The sequence below is a fragment of the Carettochelys insculpta genome, chromosome 4 (assembly GCF_033958435.1).
Source record: "Carettochelys insculpta isolate YL-2023 chromosome 4, ASM3395843v1, whole genome shotgun sequence".
In the NCBI taxonomy this organism is placed as follows: Eukaryota; Metazoa; Chordata; order Testudines; family Carettochelyidae; genus Carettochelys; species Carettochelys insculpta.
The window spans coordinates 31,929,502-31,945,655 of record NC_134140.1 but is presented as its reverse complement, the minus strand read 5'-3'; the positions used below and the strand labels follow the sequence as shown (position 1 = coordinate 31,945,655).

The window sequence follows — 16,154 nt, the reverse complement described above, 5'->3', positions numbered from 1 at the left end:
GAAAATTACTGGAAATATTTGACAAGGGGAGCCTAGAGAACAATCAGGGACTGCACAGGAGGAAAAATTGTAGTTGCATTCCGGAAGAGATCTCTTTGCATATAAGACCTCACTGAACTACTACAGTCAACCCAGCTTACTTCACAAAAGTGACAAGTTGAATACCCAGACTATCAGGCTGGAGGCAATTTACTGCCAACTCCAACTCAGCCATGATTTTTTTAGACTGATAACAAAGTTCTTTTTCACTATTACACAGCTAACAGCAGACCTAGCTGAGGTCATCAAATAATTCATCTATTAAGTCCAAGTCAATTAATTTAAGGAAAAAAATAGGTAAAGCCAGGCACACACAAATCTGCAAGGACTAAAGACTCACATGTTGTCTATCCCAAGATATACTAGCACACCTGAATGGTGTTAGCTAAGTCTGCTTTATGACACCAGTATTAAGATTACGTAAGTTACTAGACACCAGGAGACTGAACAAAAGGTGTTGAGTAATGCTGTCATACAATAAGCTTCGTAAATCTTTAGAAAGTTGTGCCTACTATAAGGTACATCTATTTTTTCCTGAATTAACTAAAAAAATCACCTTTTAATTCTCACTACAATATGCAGGTTTTTCCAAATTGATTCCTTTAGCTCCTTCCTGAACTTTTTGAATTTTTCAATATACATGGGAAGTGAATTAATGTATGCTCAAAATAGTTAAAGGCTCCAATTCTGCGGAGAACACATAGGGATAAATACTTGCATGAGTAGTCCCACTGAACTTCTATCCTGAAATAGCGTACAAGTTCAATGGAATTACTCATGCAAGTAAAAGAATGCGCATGCAAATGTGTTTCCAGGATCAAGATGCCTAAGTGCTAACTTTTTCAATAAAATTGGCTTTGAAATAAACAGTGCAAACGCAGTAATTTTGGTTCAGTTTGAGATACTTAACACTGAATTTTAAAACAAAGTTGTTTTCAGACAATCAAGCATGAGAAGTCAGTTAAACCTTTTTTTATACAGGGAAATGACATATTACAAATCACATAGCATTATTCAGAAGAAATTGGGGAGAATTTGAAAAAGAATATGTTCAGAGAGTGGGAAGGGAAGAGTTTACCACAACAACAAATGACATGGAAGTTCAGTTTCAGGAAAGAAGCATCACAAAGAGTCCTGATCCTACAATTCATGGAATTCACATTTCCCACTACTTTAGTAAGTTTAATAAAGGAACACCCATTCAGGTTTTGTATTGAATTATCAAAATAGGTGCAACATTTCAACACTTTAGCATTTAGCTCTTACAAAAATAATAAGCATAGAAGTATGCATACAAATGAAAGGACAGCTATCAAACTTTCTCAACTTCAAATAAATGTGGTATTATTCATGGCTCTATTTTTAAAAAATGAAGCTCATAAGTGATTATTGGAAAGGGTTAAACATGTAACTGTTCAATAAGTGTACAGAAAAAAACCTGGTATTTACTAAAAGCACTACTTAAAAAGTGGCAGTTCAACATTAAGTCAAGCAGCAATAATACAGAGGAATATAGTAGAAATTAGGCCTGTGGTTAAAGAAAAACAAACATCTTCTGTATCCTTTCCCCTCTCTCATCCTTTTTAAAAAGTTGTATAATTAGGGCTTAATCCTACAAACACACACATACAAACCAAAGATGGAAAAATAAATCAGATGGACAACTTGCATTAATAAGGACAACTCACATATTCAAATATTTGAAGGATGAAGCTTCCAGAACTTTATACTTTTTTACAGTGCTTCCTATCACAGGACCTCCAAGGATTTTACAAAACATTCAACATTTAAGCTTTGCTACTAGCATTTATAGTTCAAACTGCACCCAAAAATATGCTAAGTAGACATACAGACAAGGTAAGTGTCACAGATGGGTAGAGCCCGGCACATCTGCAGATATCTGCTATACATCCATGGATATATATGTGCATATCTGCTGCTCATTCTTATGGATATGGATACAGATACACATTTTGTATCCACACGGAGCTCTACAAACAGCACCATAGAGATCTTACAATTCAAAAGTTTGGACATTAAGGCTACGTCTATACTTGTCCTGGAAGTTGACCACTGATATGCAATTTTAGCTACTCCAATTGTGTAGCTAAAATTAACTTAGCAGTTGACTTCAATGTCTGTCTATAAGGAAGGTTGACAAGAGCTTTTCTCCCACCAACCTGCCTTAATCCTGACCTCTTGCGACGAGTTCTAGGGTTGAATTTGACCCCAGAAAGTGCCATTTTGCACGTGTGAAACAAAACTCTGGCACATCAACCCTCAGAGGGCCTGTCTTCTGTGGTAGTATAGACCTAGCCTAAGACTGGCCACTAATTAAGAAAGATAATAAGACAAATGGAAGATAAGTTTATTAAGTTTACCAATGCATAACACAAGCACTGGCCATGGATCAATAGTTAAAAAAATTAGTGTCACAGTCAAAACGAGATTCAGCTTTTTAAAAATGCATGAACGGTAGCGTCTTCCCCAAAGCTATAGCACTTCCTGTTTGAACATCAAAAGGTTTTCCTTGTAAACTCTCAGTTTTGAGTGATTTAAATAAATACTCTTATTATAAATTTAGCACTCTGCCAATCCATTGCCTTGAATTCTCAGCAGTTATCCTCTGACTAAAGAAATCAGTACAGAGATGCATCTTCAATGGATATCATGCAATAGGTAGCTGTTACAAAAGAGGAATCCTCTTCTCTCCATTCTTCTTCATGAGCAGTAGGGTAAGTGTGGTTCTTCCAGATGTTGTCAGAGTGGATGCTCCTATAGGTGCACATGCACTTCATATGTGAGAGATTATTTTGTTTTTTCCCTTAGGATAAGGCCTGGTCTAAACTACACCTTCACCTCAACTGTAGATGCACAATTCCAGCTGTGGCAACTGCATAGCTGGAATCAACCATCTACAATCGACAAACTTGGCTGTCTTCACTGAGGGAGGTCAATGGGAGAAACTCTCCCATTGACCTCCTATACTCCTTGTCAACTGAGGAGTACAGGGATCAACTGTTGACCTCATAGTTTGATTTTGTGCATCCCCACTAAATGCATGAAATCAGACTCTGGGGCTACGTCTACACGTGCACCCAACTTCGAAATAGCTTATTTCGATGTTGCGACATCGAAATAGGCTATTTCGATGAATAACGTCTACACGTCCTCCAGGGCTGGCAACGTCGATGTTCAACTTCGACGTTGCTCAGCCCAACATCGAAATAGGCACAGCGAGGGAACGTCTACACGCCAAAGTAGCACACATCGAAATAAGGGAGCCAGGCACAGCTGCAGACAGGGTCACGGGGCGGACTCAACAGCAAGTCGCTCCCTTAAAGGGCCCCTCCCAGACACACTTTCATTAAACAGTGCAAGATACACAGAGCCAACAACTAGTTGCAGACCCTGTATATGCAGCACGGACCCCCAGCTGCAGCAGCAGCAGCCAGAAGCCCTGGGCTAAGGGCTGCTGCCCACGGTGACCACAGAGCCCCGCAAGGGCTGGAGAGAGAGTATCTCTCAACCCCCCAGCTGATGGCCGCCATGGAGGACCCCGCTATTTCGATGTTGCGGGACGCGGATCGTCTACACGTCCCTACTTCGATGTTGAACGTCGAAGTAGGGCGCTATTCCCATCCGCTCATGGGGTTAGCGACTTCGACGTCTCGCCGCCTAACGTCGATTTCAACTTCGAAATAGCGCCCAACACGTGTAGACGTGACGGGCGCTATTTCGAAGTTACTGCCGCTACTTCGAAGTAGCGTGCACGTGTAGACGCAGCCTGGAAGACTGACCCTGACTAGGCTGATCTTCAGAGTAGTGAAGGCATACCTTACATGTCCATCAAGGCTGCATACATACTCTGAACCACACATCCCATATGCTATTGTAGTGGGGGGCAGTAAGACCAGAATAGCTGGAACCCTTCTTTGTTTCATTTGCAGTTTAAAGCTAGTGACAGCAGAGAGCTAAAAATGGAGATGGCAAGGATGTTGCATACTAATTAAAACATCTCAGATGAACCACAGTTACTTTAGAGAATGTTATCTTTTTTGATTTAGTATGGGTTAGTGCAGGGCCCACTGCAGCATACCCTGGGAACAGTAGAAATTATTCGTATCAGAGGCATCATTTGAACAGTGCTCTTCCGGACATGGCATCTGACCTCACAGCTAAGTCAAAGATGGTGATTATTAAACACCATTGGGCTAACAGCACATCGTGCCTTACAGATTTTTAATACTGGGACATTCCAGAAGCAACTGGAGGAAGCAACTTTTTGAAAAGTATGTGTGTAGTAGTCCTCTAAGGACTTCAGTACTGTGGCTTGAGAAGCCAGAACACAGTTGTGCAGGTGGGAGACCAGCTGAGATATTAGGAAGTAAAAAGCTAATGATTACTGATAAAGTAATATGGAAACATGGAAGAGGTGTGGACAAAGGCTAAAGCTTTGTGCATCATCCATGTTGAGAGCCCCTTATATCTGGAAAGAAAAATACTTTGAGAGATCTTGTCTGCCTTTATAGCAAACTTTCCTGACCTGCAATGAGCAGTCTGAGGGTCAGCCTTAGCAACTGAACAGCCAATCGTTCAGTGTGGCAACCGTGTCTGGATGAAGTATGTGGCCATCCAAAGACCACATCACATCTGGAACAGCAACAAAGGGTCCTGTGGCATCTTATAGACTAACAGAAGTTTTGAGCATCAGCTTTCGTGAGCAAAGACTCACTTCATCAGATGCTCATGCTCAAAACTTTTCTGTTAGTCTATAAGGTGCCACAGGACCCTTCGTTGCTGTTACAGATCCAGACTAATACGGCTACCCCTCTGATACTTGATCACATCTGGATGTACTATCAGACTGGAGGCTGAAGGTTGATCTCTCAGCCAGAACTTTCAGCCTAAAAGGAGCCATCAGAATGATCATGACTTTGTTTTCATCTTGGAAAGAATAGTGAATGAAGGCTTGCTTGCACAACCACAGGAGGAAACTGGTAGCTACTCAAGATTCAAACCTCCCTTAGAGCAAAAGCTATAGCATTTGCTAATGTCCTTCATGGGAGCAATGATTATGTGAAGACCCAAATGATAGCATCTCATACTTTTAAAGATTTGACCTCACCATGAACCTCACATACACGGGCCCATACATACTAAGGTTACATTGAGTCATGCAGCCTGCTGACATACATCACTTGTTGAGCATTTTCAACCACTGATCCCTTGACTTGATGTGAGAAATTTACCTACCATATGCATATTATAAATGCTGATCAGTTATTAATTGCAGAGAACCCTGGAGGGATTTCCTTGGATCTCTGGTTATCCTCACAGTTAATTGGGTTATGTATCTATCCATTTTTTATTTGTATCTGAATAATGTCACCTCTATTCACAGTTCTTAAAATCTCCGCACGGTCCATCATGAATAAACAGACATTTGAAGGCAACAGGCATGATTCTGCATTTGCTCTGAAGTATGGTAAGGACTTGGGGGTTAGGTCCTGTGTTTTTAAGTTAAAACTGGCACTCCTCACCTATTACTGGGGACAAACATTTGTTGGATTCTCACTGTAGCCACTGTTGCAGAGGACCAGAAACTAGTTTCCGGTTACCTTTAATTCTAATTTAGCAAACCAAAAATCCATAGGTTTTGACAAAATGTTTATTCAGATCAGTCAGTATTAACACAGGATGGAAACATGTTTATTGTCACATGCTAGACTATCATATAGCCACTATCAGAAATCTCATGTGCTTATTAATACACTATGTAGTCAAAAATGCTAATTGCAATTCTGTAAGGTTTTCATTGGACAATTATTTACACTGCAGATTGCTGGGCTGAGGAAAAGTGGTACAGCTTTGCTTTAAAGCCTTGGGCCAGAATCTCCACTATATTACACTTTTATTTTTACAAAGATGCTGAGAATGTAAACAGTAACACTGCTATCAGTTTACTAAAAACTTTACTTAGTAAAGTTTTACATGGGTGCAAACAGGAATAGGATGCAAGATAATAAAGAATCAGGACAAACTATTCTGAATACCAGAGCCCATGTTTTCTCCATACTGAGTAACTCCTGTGTATGTCTCCATTGCAAATATACACAGCAGTGACTCAGTCAACTGACTTTGTGCTGCAGAGCAAAAAAGTCTGGGCTGTGAAATACAGCAATGAGGATGGGTATCACAAGCCCAAGAGCTATTTTTATCTTAATGGTACAAGACCAAACTGGTTGGCCTAGGCTCTGAGACTCACTGCAGCAGGCTTTATTTATGTAACTTACAATGTAAATGTACCCTAAGGGCACATCTGCAGGACAATTATCACCTGTGACTGGTCTGTGCCAGATGGCTTGGGTTCAACTGTGGTGCAGAGTTTCAGGCTAAGCCTCTCCCACTTACAGGGTTCCAGAGCCTGGGCTTCAACTCACACCCCAATATCTATATTAGAATTAAAAAGCCTCATTGCCTAAGTCCTACATGCCTCAAAAGCCAGCCAGAGGTTGTTAACTGAAGTTTAGATGTACCTGATCTCTTTCCATTCCCAGTGCCATTTCCTGTCCCAGAGTGCTTTGATTCAGCAAAGAATTAGGAAAGATATTCCAAGACTACCATAAATGTACAACCACTAATGTCTTGTTACAAAGGTGGGCCAAGTCCAGGATCCATTCTTGGATTCCACCAGTTTGAGAAATCGAAACAGGAAATCAAAACAGCATTTGAACATATGCAGATGGCTAGAAGAGCATGAATGTTGCACTGCGATTCATACATAACACATCCCCATAAGATATAAAAATACACCTTCTTCTGCTTCTCCTAATCTTACACTCCTTTAAAAAATTATTCTTTAAGGTCTGACTTGCAGATTAAGATTAGCTGAAATAAAGGTAATGGCTTTTCACATAAATTAGGGGAGTCTCCTCTCACGGAGAAGCATGGAAGATCTAAGAAAGTTACCAAGCAAAGCTCAATGACAAAGTGATGAGGAAGAGTGTGCAACAGAGGATTGCTTTGTTTAAGCCACTTCTTAGCTCTGTAGAGCTAAGACACTCAACTCACTCATTAACATATTTGAAGGCAATGAGTAACGAACCCGCAAAAGGACTCAAAAATATTCTCAAATATCAGAAAAAGATGATCTTGCCATAGTATTATGGGTGGTTGATGCTGACGAAAGAAATAAGTGAGCTAGGGAGACAGGTGAAAACAAGCCACAATCAAATACATGCTCTGTGACAGACATTTCCAGATAGCAGAAAACCGACAAGAGTGGCAGTATTTGGAGACAACTTAACTGTCTTAAGCCTGAGTCTCCAAGATACCTTTGCATAAAACACAACACAGACTTACTTTTGCATGCATTCTTGCCCAAGCATTGCAGATAACCCTTCAACAGTGGCTAGCTGCAGATGCTGGTAAAAGAAATCCCTCTAATGGGGGAGGCGACGATCCACCAGTAGAAAAAGTTTCTTCAGAATGGTGCATGGGAATGTCGTGTTATGAGTCACTGGCCTTAATGACTGACTGTCATTCAAGAAATTTCCCATGCACTAGTTTCGAAGTATCCATAAAAGTCTATATAGTAAAGAGTTGCAGTTAAAAATGACGATATCGTGAACATTTTTATTCTTAAATAGAGAATTGTATTGTCATGTTTCTGTATTGTTGTCCTGAAAAAAAAAACATGCAGATACACTTTTTGTGCCTAGAAAACACTTAGTAGGAACATTAAAACAGTACATACTGAACAGATTGTAGTATTAACTATCAAGTACTTTGCAAAGTTCTCCTGCAAGTTTAAGTTCAGTACCTCAAACATATTAACATTTTGGAGTAAAGTATAAAATTTAAACAAAACTAGATGCAATATATTTTTGCAGAGCCAGTAATGTTTTATAATTTTGCAATAGTGCAAACTACCCATTTAAGAAAAAGTTAAAAAAAACACAGAGCATCCAGCAAACACTGGCACAAAGGATGAGCACAAAACAGATGTGGGAAAAATAAACAGCGTTCCTGACTTGGAATTTGTAAAAAGGTCTGCAAAGAGCAAACAGGACTTCTCACTGCAATCTGACTTCTAGACCCATAAAAAGGGTCCCATGAGAAACTAGACTGAGATGAATAAAATATGCAACTAAAGAGTAGCACTGAAAATTTACATTGAGTTGAAAACTTCCAGAGATTTTACTGTAAAAGTATTTGTATTACTCTGAACTTGAAAGAATGGTGATATTAAAAACCTATTGTAATACAATCTGAAAAAAAAAAATTAAAGCTTTAGCCACTAATTTGTTCCATTACTAGGAATGCTGTAGAGACGGAAAATTTTGCTAAAGCAACTCCAAAAATCTTAACACAGGATAATTACTGTAGTAATTAAAAACCCATACACAAATGCAGGTGACAGTGTAATTCAGACAATTTTTGAGAGATGGAACTTGCATTCCTTAGCTAAGTGATTAGCACCGCAGGCTTCTTGGCCTCCTCCCTTCTCCAGGACAAGGAATGTGATACGTGTTGCCCTTAAACTATGCAGTATTAGCAAAGAGGATTCTCTATCAGAGAAGAACAGGGAATAACTTTCTTTCCTTGAAGCCTGTTCAGCAACATATTCTACACCTGAGCTCATTACTTTCATGCTACCTACAACAGATACTTGGAAAAACTGATGTTGAATCTTGACATTTAGCAGAATATAGCCAGATCAGTGTTTATTTATCCACTTAAACACTAAAAGCCAAAGAAATTACATTTTATTAAAAAAGCAAAGTCCAAAAGTAAAGTTTCCAAATGCACAATTGGTATTTTATAAAGCATTTTGCCAGTCTGAAAATTTATTGCTTCATAGTTTACAAACAAAAATTGCCAGCATTTGAGTCATCTCACCTAGATTTTATTAAAAACTGACAACAAATAATCCTCTATGTCACGGTGACAAGCTAAACCATTGTCACAATCTAATACATAATGTATATACACTAAGGCTAGAACCACACTACCACAGGGCTTATCTTCTGGGGGTTTCGTTTCCTATATGCTCAAAACAGCACTTTCTGGGATCAAAGTTGACCGTGGAACTCCATGCGAGCAACCAACATTAAAGTGTGCAAACAAGAAATGCTGTAGCTTTAGAGAAGACACTACCATTCATACATTTTAAAAAGGCTGAATCCGTTTTAATTGTGACACTCATTTTTAACTATTGATCCATGGCGAGTGCCTTTCTTATACATTGGTACACTAAAACTTCTCCTCCATTTGTCTTATCTTTCTTAATAATTAGTGGCCACTCTTCTAAGGCTGGGTCTATACTACCACAGAAAGTGGAGACGCTCAGGGTTGATCTTCCAGAGTTTTGCTTCATGCATGCACGAAAACAGCACTTTCCAAGGTCAAAGTTGACCCCAGTACTCCTTGTGAGTGATGAGCATTAAGGAAGGTCATCAATGGCAGAAATGCTCCCATCAACCTTCCTCCATGTAAACAGACGTTGAAGTCAACTGCTGATAAGCTGGTTTTAGCTACACAATTGGCATAGCTAAAATTGTGTATTGGTGGTCAGCTTCTATGTCTAGTGTAGACATAACCTAGAGGAAAAAATGCACTCTCACTGTTCAGTAAATGTAAAACCAAGTTCAAAGTAAAGATCTGTCACTAAAAAAATCCAGTGTAGCTTCCTTTCAGGCAGCTTTAAGACCCAATCTACTCTCACACAGTGGTGCCTTACTCCAAAGGCACTAAATGTGGAAATAAAAGGTAGCAAGATATGCCTCTTAAGACAAAAAGTGAAACAAAGACATTGTTTAGTTTATATCACAGTAGCCATATAAAATATAGCTCTGTAGTAGTGAATCAGTTACATTGGAAGAACAGTCTAAGCTCATGATTGCTTACCCCCCAACTACGCAATCTCCTTTTCCTCTGAAATTTCTCATTTATGCTTATTTTGTGATCAAATGCAAGTTTGAGGTTAATCAAAGAAACTGATTTTAGTTACACAACATTGCTGACTCAAAGTTTTAAGTCTCTTTTGTAGTCTGATTAATGAATTCTTGGAGTTGGTAACACTGTTTATGGTACTTAGGAAAACTGTTGATATTTTCTTTGGACATTGTATTGCACTTCATCCATTAAAACTCAAAAGCCATAGCTAAAAGCTTCAAACTTATCAGATCAATAACCAATGAAATGCTAATATGCTTTTGCCTGTGTCCATTATCAAGACTGTGAATGTAATACTAATAAAGACTGCTAGAGTTATGACTGTCACTTTGAAAGTCCATTATATTAATTTCCTTAATTCAGTAACCTGAATCAGCTTTCTATTCCACTTCTACATATTGGAAGAGAGGTGTCTGGAGGTGACTAACTCTTCCACTTTAAAAACCAAACTAAAAATGTGTGATCAATTAAAACATTAAGTACCACATCGAGTATTTGTCCATTCTTAATATGGTCTCATTTTAAGACTCTTGCAAGTGCCACACGGCCCAACCCTTATACTCTATTTTGCAGGACAAACTAACAACTATGGGGCTACATAGCTCATCACAGTTCACAGTATGTTCCAAAGACAATCTTTCACTGATGCAGTTTCAAAAGCTGATATTGCCCGCTGGGGTTTGTTTTCAATTGTACACTAAATAAACCTTTCCACTTATTTGAATTAATCATACTTTTATGAAGCCCTATTTTCGTTGAAAATTGTATTTTTAAAATTCCTCTGTACAATATACCACCTCTTAGTGGAAAGCACATGGAATATATCTCTGGGGATCCATTCTAGCCTTAGATAAGAGACTCTTGTCCATATTTCATATCACTTTAACATTTATGCACTCAAGAAATACAACTATCACAAGCAGACCCATTGAGGGGAAATGAACTCATGTAGCTCAAGTTATGCATGTCATACACATTTGCAGAATTAGGCTTCTTCGTTATTTTAAAAGGCATATTTCTGCTCCAGACATTTTCCAGTACTCCTTCAGATTGGGGAGAATTCATAAACGGTTCTCTCAGCAGCCTGATGCTTCCTTAGGTGTGCATTTCCTCACTCATGGTGGACAATTTCCAGGATTGTCCTGGAGTCTCCAGAAATTATGTCATGCCTATGATGAAATCTCCAGGAATTCATCCAGCCAGATTTGGTGACCCTATCTTGACACAGTATGATCTGAGGATGATTCTTTCCTATTTTCTCACTTTGCTCAATAAATCTCGGGTTAAAAAAAACACACTAGATAGTTGCCTGTTAACAGGTGGAGCATTGCTTTACTTAGTCTTCTTGCCTCCTTTCTACTGAAGGTGATTAAAAACAAAGCCAAAAATCTCTATCATTCTTTAACAGGAGGCTATAGAAAAGGATTGCGAGTAATTTACATGTCTTTAAGAGAGAATCAGATAAAGTTGCTTCCTATAAACTTAAGGCCAAATTCTATTCCATAGTAACCAGCACAAATCCAGACTAACCAGTGAAGACAATGAGTTGCTCCAGATTGTTACCGGAGTCCTGAGAAGAGGATTTTACCTTTAGTAAAGGAAAGCTAAGATCCTGAAAAATCGATTAATCAAAAAAAAAAAAAAACTTCAGCAAATAGGAAGAGAGAAGAACTGCAAAGGTTGAATCACTTATTAAGCTTTTTGGGTTTTAGCAATTACCCTCACCACAAAATATAATCTTCCTCTTAAGGTGGAAATAGTTTATTTAAAAAAGAATTGATGCCCCATTTTGTGGTAATGTGACTACGTTACTGGCAGAAAATATCTAAGAAACATAAGAATGAGTACCATATTATAACTCCCTCCCCTTCACCCACTCCCACTCTCTACACTGAGTAGGGGAACTTCCTGACCACAGTTTAAAAGATTATCAGAAACGACACTATTTCTCTATAACTTTCTAGCTAACCATCAAAGAGAAAGTCAACATTTCTACAAGGTTTTTGCTCACATCACGGATGTCACTTAGCTAGTAAGAAGTTTGTTTTATTGGGAGCAGGAAAGGCATAGCAAAGGAAAGACTGGTAGGTGTCCAATTGTACGTAAAGTCACATAACAAAAGAGAAGAAAAGTTTTGATTTCCAAAATGAGCAAGGAGAAGTACTCTGGTCTTGTTAAGGAGTCAAAAGACCGATTTTAATCACAATTCCACCTGTTCCTTGGCAAGGGAAGTACCCAGAGTTTACTCCTTGGTACATAATGCAACTATTTCTTTAAAAACACTCCATAGGCCAGATTCTGATTCTCTCACATGCTGTTCCCTTTGCTCCATATTCTGGCTCACATCCTCTTCAAGTAGTCTCTCAAATGTCAGTGGGACCAACTCGCATAATTAAGGGATAGGGATAACTGAGGGACAGCTCAGTGGTTTGAGAGCTCAGTCCTTGAGAGGGCCATTTAGGGATCTAGGGCAAATAGATAGGAAAAAACAAACAAACCAACCAAACCTATGAGGGATGGTGCTTGGTCCTGCTGTGACTGCAGGAAAGTGGACTCAATGACCTGTCGAGGTCCCTTCCAGTTCTATGAGATAGGTATTATCTCCATATTTATTTATTTATAACTGCCCTAATCAAATACACAGTGAACGCTGATGCCTAAAGAGTTTCCATATCAACATGGTTCATTAGTTCCCTGCTGATCTGAGCAGAAAGCCATTTAACATGCTCACCTCACAATCCTGAACTGCCTCTTCTCAGACGTCCAAGGGACAAAGACTCCACACGTGCCTACCTTAACTGCTAAAATGTTCAATTGCCACCAATAACTCACCACATCCAATTACACAATGCAGTTGGGCATGAATATTAATATCTGTAGCCAACTGAAAAAAATTAAGAACACAGACTACATAAACTAAGTTGCATTTAATATAAAAATGGGGTTGATCTACTGACATTCACTTTTATTTAAATAAATGTATTTTTAAATCTGATGCTTTCATGAAATTTCCACCAGAATGCCAAAGAAGTTTTACATAACTCACGAGGAAGTAAGTTATGTCTTTCATTAGATATTTGCACTTAACATCATATGTGTGTACTATTATATACAATGTTATGTTCTCTTGTTATATGAAATGATTATGGCTGGCAATTAATGCCACTTGACTGATTAATTGTGATCTAATAATCTGACCTACAACTGTATATGCACTTCATTAATAACTGATTTTGTTCTTCTATAGAGAGGCTCAAGAAATGGAATGTTCTCCCTTAGTTTTTCTCCACACAAGGTTTAATCCTGCAATGTGCTGTATGTCTTCAATCACCATTCACGTCTATGTGAATTCAAGGGCATCAGCACCTTGCAGGAATGAACTTGCAAAACAGTACTCACAGTCCTTACTCCCCTGCAAGCAACTCCACAGAAGACATGGTTCACCGATGTAAGAGTGCTTATGAAGTTATTGGTTAGATCCTCTGAAATACGAACTGCTCAACATGGAGAGAGGTTTTTAATTGTTTTTTTCCATATGGGGAAGGGAAGTAGAGAGGGCTAGCCCTTCGGTAAGTCATTAGATAATTACTTTAATGCAACATATCTAGTTTTGTGAATTTTCATTAAAAACTTTAGCAAAACCGAAAGATTACATTTGACTCAAATGATGCCCATGTTTATGTAACTAGTTTATAAACAAAATTACAAAACCACAGACAATGGCTATGGGACCCTATATTCACAATATTAAATCCATTATATTACATCAAAATGATTTCACAGTAGCTAGTCTTACTGTAAAATAGATTGCACTCTATATTAAAGATTATGTATCCTTTAACATTTAACTTAAATGTTAAATTTAAATGGTCTTGCTATTTTATGTACGAAAAGAGAAACATTTGAAGTATCTATAAGTTTCCTAAGAAATGGTTTTGAATTCCAGAATCCCAAGGAGATTAATTGGCTGTCAGATAACAATGTGCCTCCATCAGATGGACTTGGCAGTTGTAAACAAAAGGAATTTTCTCAGCTTTTCTGCACAAATATGAAATATTTGCTCTTAGCCAACAGCTGGGGGTGATTTAAAGAGATCCTGCTTATATGTTGGTTTCATTCAAAACTACAAGTCCCCTTCCTACCTCAAAACATCTGACTGGATTGTCGCAGAATATAAGATTCTGGTGCCATTAAAAAAAAAAGAAATAAAAGCTTCCAAACAGAGCACAACACAGCATCTAATTAGAAAATCTAAGTTTACTAAAAAAAAAAAAAGGACCTAGTTTTATTCCTTGAAAAGCATCAGTTAAAAAGCCCCATAATTAAAAATCTCAATTCCTTTGATGTTAACTGCACCTGTCTTGAAAAATTAAATGTCATTGATTAAAAATGTAAATAATTATGTTAACATGTTTAAGAAGCTGCTTAACATTGCAAAGCTTAACAAAAATGTGAACTTCCTGTTCTATCAAATATTTATTATCAATTAAAATTCTCATTCTTGATGTTCACAGAGCGAACGTATCAGTTAATTTATTTTAAAGAAATCAGACTCTGATAAAAAATATTAGTTTTATAGTCAAGAGTCTTACACTGGAAAACATTTTTAAAGAGTTTGCAAAAACCCAATATTTTAAAGAGCAAATTAAGTTTATTATAAGAAGGAGCCTTATTATTGGGTATTCAGGCATGAGTGGAATTGTCAACTACTTTGACTGTAAACTCAGTGAACTGTCATCTATTAGTTGAGTAACTATATCATATATCAATGATTAAGCCACTGACCTTTTGATGTCAAAGGATAAGCATGAATATTTTAGTCAATCTTATACTACAACCAAGACTGCTATTTGATTTTCTGAGGTTAAGGTTCAGAACCCAGATTTAGGAATATTTTAAGTGTGTATTCTGCATACTACCCCACCCCTCACACAGAAGAAACTCTAGGGCTTATAAGCCACTCAACCTTGTATAAAATTCTGACTCCCTTTTAAAATACATTTACCTTTATTGCTGCCTTAGATTTATAAAGACATACATATAAGCTTTTTTCCCCAATGGGTTTTAAAAAAATCTCAGGTGTGCTGTTCTCAAACACACTGATCAGAAAACATTACCAACTCCTGACAAAGTGTAGCAAAATTGTTACATGATAGCACTTTCACTTTGCAAGCGCTTGAGGTTTGGTTCCTTACAATGAACCAAAAACTACACGCTTAATTAAAACTTGTGTAATCAATAGATTTCTACAGTTAAACTGACAGTTGCTAAATCAATATGCAATAACTTAAACATTTATCTCTAGCATTATGTTTGGATTCACGCAATAACAATTTTAAATATTACAGACAGGAGATGGGGATACAAAGTGTGAAAAAAATTAGGAAGACATCATGAGCCAGATTCTTTTCATGTGTAATGATGTAAAGCAAGAATAACTACATGGAGGTTAGCAGAGTTACAGCAGTGAAAGATGACAAAAATCAAACCCCAGTGTGTACTTTTAACAAGAAACCATACATATATGAAGCCTGATTCTTCAGAATTGGAACCCATGTTGGGGGAAAAAAAACTAGTATGCTGTATTATTAAACAACTCTCACATATCTATTGTACAGTAACAGAGAGGAAGCCGTGCTAGTCTATACACTATCAAAACAAAAAGCAATCAACATCTATTGTAGTGTATCAGTATGTACAGAGTGAGAAATACTTAACACCATGCTACAGATTAAAATGATAATACACTAAAGGCATTTTCCCCTTAGCTATATAATACTGTCTACAATATAATCCATAGATTTCTACAAATATTTTCATATACTGCATCCAAGTAGTAGTATCCTGGGAAAGTTTACATGGGAAACTTGTAAAAAGCTAACAATGAAAAAAAGCTAATACAGTTTAAAGAAAAGCAGAGCTCAGCTTTCTATTTACTAGTCTTAATGCAGACATCTGTATTTTGATTACTGTCTCTATAGTTCTGCATCTCCTGAGTATTTTGTGATTATCTCCCTTTCTATTCATCAGCTTTTAAAGATTGCAAAGCTAAGTATTTTAAGTGAACAGAACCCAATAAATATGCTGTTTATTTTAAAATATTTTGTCTTACCAGGTTACAAGTTTTATTTACTACAAAAAGAGTAAGAAGAATG

General features: G+C 37.7%; 1 protein-coding gene across 3 annotated transcripts in view; it reads right to left on the bottom strand.

Moving 5' to 3' along the window:
• SLIT2 (slit guidance ligand 2) overlaps window positions 1–16,154 on the bottom strand; it is a 372,755-nt gene that overhangs the window by 350,991 nt on the left and 5,610 nt on the right. The gene's annotated exons all lie outside the window — the stretch shown is intronic.